At 38.2% G+C, this 14,853-nt stretch overlaps 1 long non-coding RNA gene across 1 annotated transcript; it reads right to left on the reverse strand.

The window, feature by feature from the left end:
- Window positions 1-4,123: 4,123 nt before the first annotated feature.
- Window positions 4,124-5,790, reverse strand: LOC129626187 (uncharacterized). Its single transcript, XR_008701806.1, has 3 exons — window positions 5,703-5,790; window positions 5,229-5,342; window positions 4,124-4,716 (listed from the first exon to the last, which is right to left on the reverse strand). It is a non-coding gene; the product is annotated as an uncharacterized LOC129626187 (long non-coding RNA).
- Between the last annotated feature and the right edge of the window lie 9,063 nt (window positions 5,791-14,853).

The raw sequence follows: 14,853 nt of genomic DNA on the forward strand, positions 1-14,853 counted from the left end.
CTACTGGTACTGTTTGGAATGTAAAATGGTATGATCAACTTGGGAAAAAGTCTTTTATAAATTTAAAACATTGATGGTTATGATACAGTAAGTACCCTCGTGGGAGAAAGTACATGCAAGAGAAATGAAACACATGTCCAGAAAAAGACTTGTGAAGCATCTTCATAAAACTTTTATTAATAACAGCCCAAACCTGAAAATAACTCAAATACCCATCAACTTGAAACGGTAAAGTAGCTATGCTATTCTCAAATAGTGAAATACTATTCGGCAACACATAAGGATCAATTTCTAAGACACAATGGTACAGATGAATCTCACAGTCATTATGCCGAGCAAAAAAAGATATAACTGAGGAGATGATGTGTAATTTCATTTATGCTGCTGCTGCTGCTAAGTCACTTCAGTCGTGTCTGACTCTGTGCGACCCCATAGACGGCCTCCTACCAGGCTCCCCTGTCCCTGGGATTCTCCAGGCAAGAACACTGGAGTGGTTTGCCATTTCCTTCTCCAATGCATGAAAGTGAAAAGTGAAAGTGAAGTCGCTCAGTCGTGTCCGACTCTTAGCGATCCCATGGACTGTAGCCTACCAGGCTCCTCCATCCATGGGATTTTCCAGGCAAGAGTACTGGAGTGGGGTGCCATTGCCTTCTCTGAATTTCATTTATAGGAAGTTTTAAAAGAGGCAAAACTAATATACAGTGATAGAGATCAGCTCAGAGGTTGCTCATTGGATTGATTAATTGGAGGCATGTGATATTGTGATAATAGATGGGTAAACAGTGGAAACAGTGTCAGACTGTATTTTTCTGGGCTCCAAAATCACTGCAGATGGTGATTGTAGCCATGAAATTAAAAGACACTTACTCCTTGGAAGGAAAGTTATGACCAACCTAGATAGCATATTCAAAAGCAGAGACATTACTTTGCCAACAAAGGTCCGTCTAGTCAAGGCTATGGTTTTTCCTGTGGTCATGTATGGATGTGAGAGTTGGACTGTGAAGAAGGCTGAGTGCCGAAGAATTGATGCTTTTGAACTGTGGTGTTGGAGAAGACTCTTGAGAGTCCCTTGGACTGCAAGGAGATCTAACCGGTCCATTCTGAAGAGGATCAGCCCTGGGATTTCTTTGGAAGGAATGATGCTAAAGCTGAAACTCCAGTACTTTGGCCACCTGATGCGAAGAGTTGACTCATTGGAAAAGACTCTGATGCTGGGAGGGATTGGGGGCAGGAGGAGAAGGGGACGACAGAGGATGAGATGGCTGGATGGCATCACCAACTCAATGGGCGTGAGTTTGAGTGAACTCCGGGAGTTGGTGATGGACAGGGAGGCCTGGTGTGCTGCAATTCATGGGGTCGCAAAGAGTCGGACACGACTGAGTGACTGAAGTGAACTGAACTGATATTGTGATTTATAATAAGAAATGTATATGCTTGGTCTTTTTCCCTTTGGAATTTCCTAAGTGAATGTTAATGAGGACTTCACCTAAGAATGGGGGGCTGGTTGTCAACTGATGTTCCAAGAATTACTTGGTGATAGATGGGAACTTCGCTCTGTCCCCCAACCCACGTACATTGGAATTGGGTCCAGGAACTCAAATTAAGGTATTAAGGAGCTTTCTAATATGATGTAAATGTTCTCTTTGGAAGATACTATATTTTCAAATTGCATTGAATTTTATACTTAAGATCTGTGCATTATACTGTATATAAGTTTTTAATCTCAATTAAAGTGAAAATGTAGAATTTTGAATCTAGTGAAATGTTTAAACAGTTCACCATCTTAGACTAAAAGCCTGAGAGAAGCCTATGAATTGTCCTTTGCACGGCTGTGACCAATGGACATGTGTGTGTTCTCACATGCATGTATAGTGGGGACACTAATAAACCTTACAAAAGAAATTTCAAAAGCTAGAGGTGAAGAGGCACTTGGATTTGGTTTGGGGATAAAGGTAGAGATATTGATCTGAGATCAGATAAAATGCTCTTTATTCAACCAAGAGAGTTTGAATATTTAAAAAGTTGGATGTCCATGTCTATCCTCACCAGATCATAATGGAAGTTATTGATTCCAAGTGAAAGAGAAGGTAGTTTAGTTAGATTTGGAAAGGAATACACAGCAAAAACCAGAGGTGAAGGGAAGAGTGAAAGCAGATGAGCTTCCCAGTTTAGGTAAAGGTCCAAATGGACCTTAAAGAGGTGGGCATCCTCCTGTTGGTGAGATCTTGCTGGGAATGCCTGGAAGACATTTAGAAAGGGAGGTGGCATGAGAATTAAGCCCATCCCCTATCATCAGAGTTGCTCCTTGGGTTTTTCAATGAAGCTTCATCAAACCCAAGCAGAGGCAGGACTCCCTAACACTAAGTACCTATCCATTGGATTTGTATAGTTATGGACAAATTTCTTCTGTTAAGAGAAAAGAATATGTCCCATCACAAACATATACATTACCATATTTAAAATAGATAGCTGGTGGGAATTTGCTGTATGACACAGGGAGCTCAAATCAGGTGCTCTGTGACAACCTTGAAATGGGATGGGGTGGGAGGTGGGAGAGATGTTCAAGGCGAGTGGGGGGAGAACATATGTATACCTTTGGCTGATTCATGCTAATGTATAGCAGAAACCAACACAATATTACAAAGCAATTATCCTCCAGTTAAAAACAAATAAATTTTTTTTTTAAATGAATACATCATAGGTAGGAATGAGAGGCAATATGTTGCCAACTTCAGTGAAATGGTTGGAAGAACCAGTTTGGGTAGCTTCATTGGTTCTCAATCCTGGTTATGTCATAATTATCTGAGCTGCTTCGAAAAATACCAGCGCCTGAGCTCCCCCCGCCCCCGCACCCCCCCCCCTCCACACACACAGATAATGATTGAATAGGTCTATAAGGGGCTTAAGCAGTCCTAAAAATCAACTGGGGTTGGTTTAGAGCAGTGGTTCTCACAGTGTGATCTTCAGACCAGCAGCAGCATCATAACCAGAGAACTTGTTAAAATAAAGGTTTTCAGGCCTCGCCTAACTCTACTGAATCAGATCCAGGGATGGTGCCCAGCCATCTTCATCTCAATAAGCCCCCTAGGTGATTCTAATGTACCACCTAGTTTGCCCACTGATTAGAAAATTTCTGTGGGACTGTTTCAGAATCAAGTCTTCCTGGATTTGGTTTTAGAGTCTCTGGCTTTTTGAAGCATTCCTCATTTTATATCATGGTATTAAGTTCAATCTTAAGCCATTTTTGTATGAACTGCATATGGATATTTCTATTTTCTACAATTCCCCCTCCATTTCTTAAGTTCTTTGCCCATAAGTTTTCATCTCCCCTGCAGCTGATTGCTTTTGCCCTTTCTTTTCCTATTTCTTCTCTTTCTGAATCAGCTTCTTTTTATAAAGTCGCATCTTTATCTGCTTTCGGGATATCCACCTTGCGCTGCAAGGTTTTGCATTCATTTTCCAGTCGAGCTTTGCTAAATGCAGAGAATGAATCTCATGTTCTTTATTTTCTCTTCCAGCTCATGCCTGGCTGACACCTCATCACTCAGTTTGGATGGGAAATGGCCTCAGTCTTTTCCAGCTATTGTTAACAAAGATTATATCCAGGAGATATATATCATCTGTCATCTCTGATTAATTTTGTCTCCTCACTCTGGTGATTTACCAGTTATTTCAGCTGCCCAGTGCAATTATTCAAAACTTCAAATTCGTTTTCTTTGTAAACAAGAGTTTCCTCGAGGTTTTTCTGAATTTTATAGTCAACTGTAATTTTATTGGTTTTCTCAGCTAAGTGTTCCCTTCATTCTGGTTGGCTGCTTCCTATAGGAATTGCTCCATGCTCTCCTTAGGTCTTGATTTTTTCTATCAAATCTGCCAGATGTCAAACTTCATCTTCTCTTTGCCAAGTTTTGCTGCATTAGAACATTTTTTCTACTTCCAACATTTTATAGGATTCCTTGAAAATATTTGTAATATTTCCATAGACTTCTTGCCTTCCAATACCTTATTGTTTGTTTGATTTTATCTCATCTATTTTGTGTTTTATACTTTTTTGTGTGGTTTATACTTCTTTTGTTGTTACTTAGTTGCTCAGTCATGTCCAACCCTTTCATGACCCCATGGGCTGTAGCCCCCCCAGCCTCCTCTGGCCATGGAATTTCCCAGGCCAGAATACTGGAGTGGGTTGCCATTTCCCTCTCCGGGGGATCTTCCTGACTCAGGAATGGAACCCACATCTCCTGCTTGGCAGGCAGATTCTTTACCAGTGAGTCACCTGGGAAACCGTTTATACTTCCTAAGTTTCCCCAAACAAGTATGCTTTCTACCAGCATTTCTTTTACCATTTGTTTCATTTTTTAAAGATGCTGGTTAGAATCTTTGTGGAGTCTCTTCCTCAGAGAGATGTTTATATTTTATCTTGATTTTCACCATCCCCCCAAGTCTTTGCTGCATTAATTTTCTGTTCCTATTTGACAATCTTTGTTTATTCCAAGATAAATTTTTGTAAATCAGTTGTGTTGTCATTTATCTCCATTGTGGAAAGGAATAATCTCCGAAAGATGGTTACCTCAAGGACCTCATCTTTGGGAATTTAGCAAGTTTGTTGAGTTTCAACTGTGGGCTTTCCTTAAAGGGTTTTAATTGAGAAATGGTTTATTTTCTGTCTTTCTCACGTGAATCTTATTTTCTCCCCCAAAGTCTCCAACTCCATTGCCTCTGTGAAAACAAACACAGTCTGTACCTGTTGACCATGCTGGCAGTAAGTCTCTCTTCCTCTCCCTCTCTCTCCCGTGTGCTCTCTCTCTCTCATACTTGATATTTATTTAGTTGGATTAAATTATTTAGGAATTACCTACCATCAAACAACCCAAAGCTCCCACTAACTTGTAACACACATGCACGCAGTTCCTTCATTTTGTTGTGTTTATTCTAGTATTGCAACTAGAAATATTTTTTATTTCTTGAGTTTTATATTCTTCGAAGTTTATTGATATGTCATTGACATACAGCACTGAATAAGTTTCAGATGTGCAGTATAATGATTCCATTTACATATATCATGAAACAATTATCACAATAAGCTTGGTGAACACAAATAATCACATACTGATATAAAAATAAATGGAAACAAATTTTCCTTGTGATAAGATTCTAAATATTTACTCTCTTAACAAGTTTCATATATAGCATACAAAAATGTTCATGATATTTATCATGTTGTACATTACACTCAGTTATTTTATCTTGGTACTGCTGATCCTGTTCGTGATGCCAACTGTCTCTCTGTATCTCACTGTGAGCACTCTTCTTAACCCGTGGTAGGCAAGGTGCGAGCTAAGAGGCTGAAAGAAAATATCAGGAGTCGTAAGAACTGTTCATTTCAGTTCAGTTCAGTTGCTCAGTCCTGTCCGACCCTTTGCGACCCCATGAATCGCAGCAGGCCAGGCCTCCCTGTCCATCACCAACTCCCGGAGTTCACTCAAACTCATGTCCATTGAGTCGGTGATGCCATCCAGCCATCTCATCCTCTGTCGTCCCCTTCTCCTCCTGCCCCCAATCCCTCGTAGCATCAGAGTCTTTTCCAATGAGTCAACTCTGCATTTATTCTCTCCTGGCTGGTGCAGCAGCCATAGTAGCAGACACACCATAACATAATTGCCCACAACCCTCCAGGGCTTTTCCAGGTGAACTTATATACCTACAGAAGAAAAACAGCCTGAGTCCAAGCGAGTACATTCTGACATGCTGCACAGTGCTATGACTGATCTTAGCTGTTACATAAATCTCAATGACGGGCATGCGCAGTGCTTTAACTGATCTCAGCTGTTACATAATTATTTACAAACCGTGGGGCAAGAGTGAGAGGCCCTGGGGTGTGCGAGAGCCTGACCATGCCATCTTCACTAATTTGCTCTTTCCCTACAATCTTGTAACTGGATGTTTGTACCTTTTGACTGCCTTCATTAAATTCTCCCTTGCCTCCTCTAGTAACCATGAATCTGATCTTTCTATGAGTGTGTTTGTTTTTGAAATATAATTGACTTACAACACTATGTTAGCTCCTGCTATACAACACAGTGACTTGGTATTTCTATACTTTTCAAAATGATCATGAAAAATCTAATTATGATGTGTCACTATGCAAATTATGACATAATAATTGACAACATTCCTCACACCATACATTTTGTAACCATGACTCATTTATCTTGTAACTGGAAGCATGCACCTCTTAATCTTCCTTATCTATTTCTCTCCTCCCCACACTCTCTCCCCTCTGGCAACCACCTGTTTGTTCTTTGTTTCTGTGTATTATGTTTGTTCATTTGTTTTGCTTTTTAAATTACACATATGAGTGAAATAACTTAGCATAATACCCTCTAGGTCCATCCATGTTGTCACAAATGGCAAGATTGCATTCTTTTTTATGGCTGAGTTTTAAATAGTCCATCAAACAAATATATCACATCTTCTTTGTCTATTCATCTATTGACGGGCACTTAGGTTGCTTCCATACCCTGGCTATTGTAAATAATGTTGCAGTGAACATTGGAATGCATATCTTTTCTAGTTAGTGTTTTCATTTCCTTTGTATAAATATCCAGGAGTGGAATGAAATTGATGGGTTATATGATAGCTCTAGTTTTAATTTTTTTGAGGAAACTCCATACTGTTTTTCACAGTAGCTGCACCAGATTACATTCCCAACAGCACATGAGTGTTTCCTTTTCTCCACATCCTTGCCGACATTTATTGTTTGTTGTCTTTTTGGTAATAGACATTCTGACAGGTATGAGGTGGTGTTGTAACATTTTTTGGCTGCAGGAAGCAGCATGCAGGATCTTAGTTCCTTGACCATGGATCGAATCCATGCCCCCTGCAGTGGGAGTACACACTCTTAATCACTGAACTGCCAGGGAAATCCTTCATTGTGGGCTTGATTTGCATTTCCCTGGTGATTAGTGATGTTGAGCATCTTTTCATGTGCCTGTTACCATTTATATGTCTTCTTTGAAAAAAAAGTCTATTCAACCCCTTTGTCCATTTTTAAACCAAGTCATTTGGCTTACTGTTGAGTTGTATGAGTTCTTTGTATATTTTGGATATTAATTCTTTGTCAGATATATTGTTGGCAAATATCTTCTCCCATTTAATAGGTGATCTTTTCATTTTGCTGATAATTTCCTTTGCCATACAAAACTTTTTAGTTTGATATAGTCCCATTTGTTCATTTATTGTTTTTGTTTTCCTTGAAAACAGTAATATTGTATTTCCTAATATTTCCTTAGTAAATATTACTAGGACTAATGTCAAAGAGGGTACTGTCTATGTTTTATTCTAGAAGTTAAATGATTTCAGATCTTATGCTTAAGTCTTTAATCCATGTGAATTTATTTTTATATGTGGTGTGAGAAAGTAAATTAGTTTGAATCTTTTGCATGTAGCTGTTCAGTTTCCCCAACACCATTTATTAAAAAGATTGTCTTTTCCTCCATTGTATATTCTTGCTTTGTTTGTCATAGATAGTTGCCCTTACAAACATGATTATTTCTAGACTCTGTCTTCTGTTCCATTGATCTACATGGATATTTTTGTGCCAGTACCATACTGTTTTTATTACTCTAGCTTTGTAGTACAGTTTGGAATTAGGGAGTCTGATATTAATGTCTCCAAGTTTATTCTTCTTTCTCAAGATAATTTTGGCTATTTGGGGTTTTTTGTGTGTATTTCCAAAGCAATTTTAGAATAATTTGTCCTACTTCTGTGAAAAATGCCATTGGTATTTTGTTAGAGATTACATTGAATCTGTAGATTGCCTCAGGAAATGTAGTTATTTTAACAATATTAATTCTTCCAATCCATGAGCCCAGTCTATCTTTCCATCTATTTCTATCATCTTCAATTTCTTTCATCAGAGTTCTATAGTTTTCCAAGAACAAGTCTTTTACTTCTTTTGTTAAGCTTATTGCTGTTATTTTATTCTTTTTGATGCAGTGACATGTGGGATATTTTGTCTTTCTCTTTTTGTTATTATTTGAATGGGATTGTTTTCTTAACTTCTCTTTTTGATTGTTCAGTATTAGTTATAGAACCACAATAAATTTCTATATATTAATTTTGCATCCCACAACTTTACCAAACTCATTGATGAATTCAGGTATGCTGTAGCTGGCATCTGAAGGATTTTCTATATAGAGAGTCATGACATCTATAAACAGTGACAGTTTTACATCTTCATTTCCAATTTGAATTTCTCTTATTTAATTTTTTTCTTGTCTGATTTCTGTGGTTTGGACTTCCAATACTGTGTTTCAAAATCCATCCTGACTCTGAAATCCATTTTATTTCTCTCTACCAAATACAAACAGGAACTGGGTTCCAAACCAAGCTAAATAATTAGAGGCTGCTTATAAATCAAATCCAGGAGCATAATCTGAGGACTAGGTGGGCTCAGTAAATAGTAAATGAAGTCAGATGGGAAACAACTTCTGAGTGTAATTTTAAAAACTTCAAAAGCACTGCTTTTTCTCAAATATGTAGGGAATTTGTGTCTATTAATAGCAGAAACTCATTAATGGTTTAATCAGTAAAATGGTAAAGTTGGGTCAAAGGAGAGAAGCATATATTATCTATGAAAGGAAAAAAATGTTAAAATAAGATTGTTAATTAAATGCAAAACGGTTAATGTACTACAAAAAAATTAAGTTGTTTTATTGCCCTGTAGTACAGAACAGAAATTATTTTCAAATTATCAGACTTCTATTAATAGAAGTTAACATTTAACTTTGCAGAGTCTGGGCTATAATCAAACAAACACTGTGCTTCGGACCTCCCTGGTGATCCAGTGGTTAAGAACTTGCTTTCTAATGCAGGGGACGTGGGTTTGGTTTCCGGGAAGGGAAACAAGATCCCTACATGTTGTGGGAAAACTAAGCCCACTTGCCATAACTACTGAGCTCATGCTGTCTAGAACCTGTGCTCTGCAACAAGAGACGCCTGCACACGACAACTAGAGAAGCCCCGTGTGCCACAACTAGAGCTTATGTGCTGCCCAATCTCAGGAATCAAACCCATGCCCCCTGCAGGGGAGCTGCAGTCTTAGCCATTGGATCACAAGCGAAGTCCCTAAAGTAATTTGCTTTATATTCAAAAGCTTTTATTGATCATTCTACATTCTTCATAGCACCAAAACTATGTATAATAAATTGAAAAACGATTTTATTGCTGATGACCATAAAGGCAGTCATGTTTTAAAATGTATTGTAAAATTACTACAATTATTGGTAATTCACAATTGGTAAAAACATTATAAATCTACTGCAAATTTTTATGAATAAGTATTCACAAAAAGCAAAAATACTTTGCACATGCTTCTCTTAATGAAATAAGTGAGACTTTTCCTCAGTTTATACACTGTGGCTATTTATAAAGGAGATAAATATATCTTTATTGCTAATGGGACATGGGTCTGATTATGGATTCTATTTCTGTTCTTCTTTTTGTATATATAAACGTTATGAAAATTTGTTCTCATAAACAGAACACAGGATTAGAAGGAATTTTGCAATAACAATGGCATTATATTAATTGAATTTTCAAAATACATGCCAAAATTACATTGTGATTGATCTATCAGAATAATCTTTTAATGAGTCTATCAACTACAAGCTTGACAAACTCCTCCTTTTGCTGAAAGCTCATGATTGGAAAACCTCAGACTTGCAAAAGGTTTTCTATTCCAATCACTAGATCTGTTTAGTATCTCAGTGTCTAGGAAAAATAGCAAAAAGGCTTTATCAAGAATAATCAAATGCTATTAAATAGACTTATTAGTCTTTCAACTAGATACATATTCTGAAAAGTTTTGGAAAATCAAAATGTTACTAATTTTTATATACTTTTGTAAATGAAATATTTTTTATAAAATGTCTTAAAGTGTTAGATGCCTTAAATGTCCATGCTTTCATCTTTTTAGTGATAATTTACAGATTGATCTACAGATTAATTCATGGAAAATTTCCCTGAATAACCTAACTGACAAACTTGGCCTCATTTTTAAACCTCATCAGCCAAATTCATCTTATCTTTCAGAAAAAAGTGGGATATCATTGTTCTATACAAATAGATATGCTATGTTGCATATTGAAACATCCATCTTACAGAATGCATCTTGTAATGCACGTTACTGAAAACATGATAAAATGTATCAACTTTATGTTATTTAAAATAATATCTTGCTTCTCATTATTTAATTTGTAATTATTCAACATATCTAAAATAGAAATTATTTGTAAATCAAGGAGTATGATAAAAATTCTTTGAAATATTAGCATATATTTGTATGTGTATATATTTGTGTATGTGTGTGTGTGAGCCTTGTGTTCTGCTTTTGAGAATAATGACATAATATTCAGCTCAGTTCAGCTCAGTTCAGTTGCTCAGTCGCATCTGACTCTGCAACGCCATGGACTGCAGCAGGCCAGGCCTCCCTGTCCATCACCAACTCCCAGAGCTTGCTCAAACTCATATCCATCGAGTCAGTGATGCCATCCAACCATCTCATCCTCTGTTGTCCTCTTCTCCTCCTACCTTCAATCTTTCCCAGCATCAGGGTCTTTTCAGATGAGTCAGTTCTTCACATCAGGTGGCCAAAGTACTGATATTATATAATATGATATAATATTAGCATTATATATTCATATATAATGAATTAGTAAGACTTTCTTCAGTTTCATTAGATATCATGATCAAACATTATGTATTTAATTAAAAGAATATCATAAATTGCTAAAAACAAATTAATCTGACAACTAATACATAATTTAATTTTTTAACTGCAGGAAAAACAATGTGACATTTATAAAATGAAACTCAATAAGGTTATGTAATCAAGATAAATAGCTAATAATATTGTTTGATAAAATAGGTTTTAATTATTTTATTTAATAATAAAAAATGTGAAGGAAGTCTCATAAAATTTTATCTCTGATTGGTATCCAGAACAAGGTGATACTCCCATAAAACAGCTAAAATGAATTAGAGTCACTAACTTGTCATCTTTCATTCATTCAGAGGTTCTTTTCCTCCCTTATCTGGGGATGAGGATTAAAAATAATAGACATTGCTTAAGGGGACGACAGAGGATGAGATGGCTGGATGGCATCACTGACTCTATGGATGTGAGTTTGAGTGAACTCCGAGAGTTGGTGATGTACAGCGAGACCTGGTGTGCTGTGATTCATGGGGTCGCAAAGAGTTAGACATGACTGAGCGACTGAACTGAACTGATGTTTAAACACATGAAAGAAATTGGTATTTTAGCTTTCAATGTTTCTTATCATCTCTTTGCTTTGTTCTCATGGAATCTACCTTAAGAGAGATCTCTCCTTTGACAGTATTCAGGAATTTAAGAGATTAGATAGTACACACTCATCTCTTTACATCTGAATTAAGAAACATTAGAAATGAATAGTCATAATGACATAAAAAGAATTATATTTAGTAATTCTGTGACATAAAACCTGTGACATAAAAAGAATTATATTTAGTATTTGCTCCCGTTTCCTGGGGGCTCCTAAACCCTAAACACAGCTCCTAAAACTCTTGGAACTTCTGAGTATGCTACTGAGATGACTAGTGGCTATGGCTCTTAATAATCTCAGAATGGGAACTGGTTGCTTAAAGGAACCAGTCATGTGATTAGAGGGTTGTAATTTTCAGCCCCACTTGGGACTGTACGTTGAGTTAATTACCTATGGCTGATGATTTAATCAGTCATGCCTGTGTCATGGGGGCTTCCTAGGAGGCATTAATGGTAAAGAACCTGCTTACCAATGTCAATGCTGCTACTGCTGCTAAGTCGCTTCAGTCGTGTCCGACTCTGTGCAACCCCATAGACGGCAGCCCACCAGGCTCCCCGTCCCTGGGATTTTCCAGGCAAGAACACTGGAGTGGGTTGCCATTGCCTTCTCCAATGCAGGAAAGTGAAAAGTGAAAGTGAAGTCGCTCAGTCGTGGCCAACTCTTCGCGACCCCATGGATTGCTGCCTACCAGGCTCCTCTGCCCATGGGATTTTCCAGGCAAGAGTACTGGAGTGGGGTGTCATTGCCTCCTCTGACCAATATCAGTGCAAGAGACATAAGAGGAGCCTGAATATGTGTGTGTTTTGTGTGTGTGTGTGTGTGTGTGAGTTATGGATGCGCTCAGTTGCTCAGTTGTGCCTGACTCTGCAGCGCCATGGACTGCAGCCCACCAGGATCCTTTTTCCATGGAATTTCCCAGATAAGAATACTGGAGTGGGTTGCCATTTCCTTCTCCAGGGAATTTTTCTGACCCAGGGATCACACCTGCCTCTCTTGTGTCTCCTGCATTTCAGATGGGTTCTTTATCACTAGCACAACCCAGGACGCCTGAATATGTATGTGTGTTAGTCACTCAGTCATGTCTGACTCTTTGCAACACCATGGACTGTATGTAGCCCACCAGACTTCTCTGTCCATGGGATTCTCCAGACAAGAACACTGGAGTGGATGGATGGCCAGTATTCTGGAGTAGGTAGCCAGATCTCCAAGGGATCTTCCAAACCTAAGGATTGAACCTGGGTCTCCTCCATTGCAGGCAGATTCTTTACCATCTGAGCCACCAGGGAAGCCTGAATAAAAAACCTAAATGAAGGAGTTGGGAGAGCTTCTGGGTTGATGAGCACTTCGAGGTGCTGGGAGAGAGGCATGCACAGAGAGAGTGGAAACTCTGCATCCCTTCCTTCATACCTTGGCCTTTGCATCACCTCCATCTGGTTGTTCCTGAGTTGTATTCTTTCATCAGAAAGGAGTAATAGTAAGTAAGGTGCTTTTCTGAGCACCTCAAAATTTTGAGCCATTCAAGCACATTATCAAACATGGAAAGGGAGTTGTGGAAACCGCAGATTTACAGCCAATTGATTGAAAGTACCAGAAGCTTGGACTTGTTATTGGTGTCTGAAGTGGGGGCAGTCTTGTAGAACTGAGCCCTTAAACTACATGACCTTTGGCTAACCTTAGGTAGATAATGTTCGAATTGAGTTGAGTTGGGGATCCCCAGCGTGGTGTCAGAGACAGTTAGTTGATACTGGAAGAAACTTACACTTTTGTCATGAGAAGTGTGTGAAATAGAGAAATGGAGCTTTTTTTCTTTTTATAAAACATGTCAAATTCTAAAATAAGTACTTAAAAGAAATTAATTAGCTTTCATAAATACAAGAAGAAACCAAAAAGGGTAAAAAAAAAAATGAGCTAAGAATGCAAATAAATATTATGAAAAATAACAGAAGAATAAATCCAACAAACCAAAGATAAAAGAAATATTAGAATAATGGTAGAAATCTGTGAAAGCTTGAACAATAGAAATAACAGCAAATAGTTTTAGTAAAGTAAAACAAAACACGTGTTATTTGAAAGCTTAACAAGAAAGATTTCTGGAAAGACTGAATAGGGAGGGGGAATGGAATTTGCAAATAGATAAATGCATAAAGGAACTAGAAAGGCTCTGCTGCTGCTGCTGCTGCTGCTGCTGCTAAGTTGCTTCAGTCGTGTCCGACTCTGTGCGACCCCATAGACAGCAGCCCACCAGGCTCCCCCGTCCCTGGGATTCTCCAGGCAAGAACACTGGAGTGGGTTGCCATTTCCTTCTCCAGCGCATGAAAGTGAAAAGTGAAAGTGAAGTCCTCAGTCGTGTCCGACTCCTAGTGACCCCATGGACTGCAACCTACCAGCCTCCTCTGTCCATGGGATTCTCCAGGCAAGAGTACTTGAGTGGGGTGCCATTGCTCTATATATGCCCATAAATGTAAAATAAAAGCAGAATCTTATGACCAACCTAGACAGCATATTAAAAAGCAGTGACATTACTTTGCCAACAAAGGTCCATCTAGTCAAAGCTATGGTTTTTCCAGTAGTCATGTATGAATGTGAGAGTTGGACTATAAAGAAAGCTGAGCACCAAAAAACTGATGCTTTTGAACTATCAAAAGTGGTATTGGAGAAGACTCTTGAGAGTCCCTTGGACTGCAAGGAGATCAAACCAGCCCATCCTAAAGGCAATCAGTCCAGAATATTCATTGGAAGGACTGATGCTGAAGCTGAAACTCCAATACTTTGGCCACCTGATGCAAAGAACTGCCTCATTGGAAAAGACTCCTGATTTGGGGAAAGATTGAAGGCAGGAGGAGAAAGGGATGACAGAGGGTAAGATGGTTGTATGGCCAAATCAATGGACCTGAGTTTGAGTACACTCTGGGAGTTGGTGATGGATAGGGAGGCCTGGCATGCTGCAGTCCATGGGGAACTCAAAGAGTCAGACAAGACTGAGCGACTGAACTGAATTGAACTGAATGAACTACTCTATTCTGTTAATTTGAATACCTAGATAGAATGAATAAATTCTTAGAAAAATAACTGCAAACATAATCAAAGTGGAGAAAATTGAAATGAACCAGTAAGAATTAAAGAAATTTATTTGTCAAAGACCTCCTTTTCTCAATTACCCAATGTCTGGTTTTGTAAGTATTACCTCCCAAATATTTAAGAATTGTTAAGTCCTATTTTTTTACTCCAGAAACTAGCAAAAGAGAAAAGTCTGCCTCCCTGTAACTGATAAAGTAAGACAGAATTTTAAATGACCAGTATAATCAAGCATCATAAAAGGGGGGCAATGTGATCATATCTGCAATCGAAGATCCCTCTTCAAGGGATCCCTTCAAGAAGATCTCTCTGTTGCATAAGACATGGGCTGGGATGAAGTTTAGATTGAGGGAGGAGAGGTCAAGTTAGAACAATTCTGCAAAAGTCAAGATGAGAAGATAAGAACATGAACTAA

Source organism: Bubalus kerabau, chromosome 13 (assembly GCF_029407905.1).
Source record: "Bubalus kerabau isolate K-KA32 ecotype Philippines breed swamp buffalo chromosome 13, PCC_UOA_SB_1v2, whole genome shotgun sequence".
NCBI lineage: Eukaryota > Metazoa > Chordata > Mammalia > Artiodactyla > Bovidae > Bubalus > Bubalus kerabau.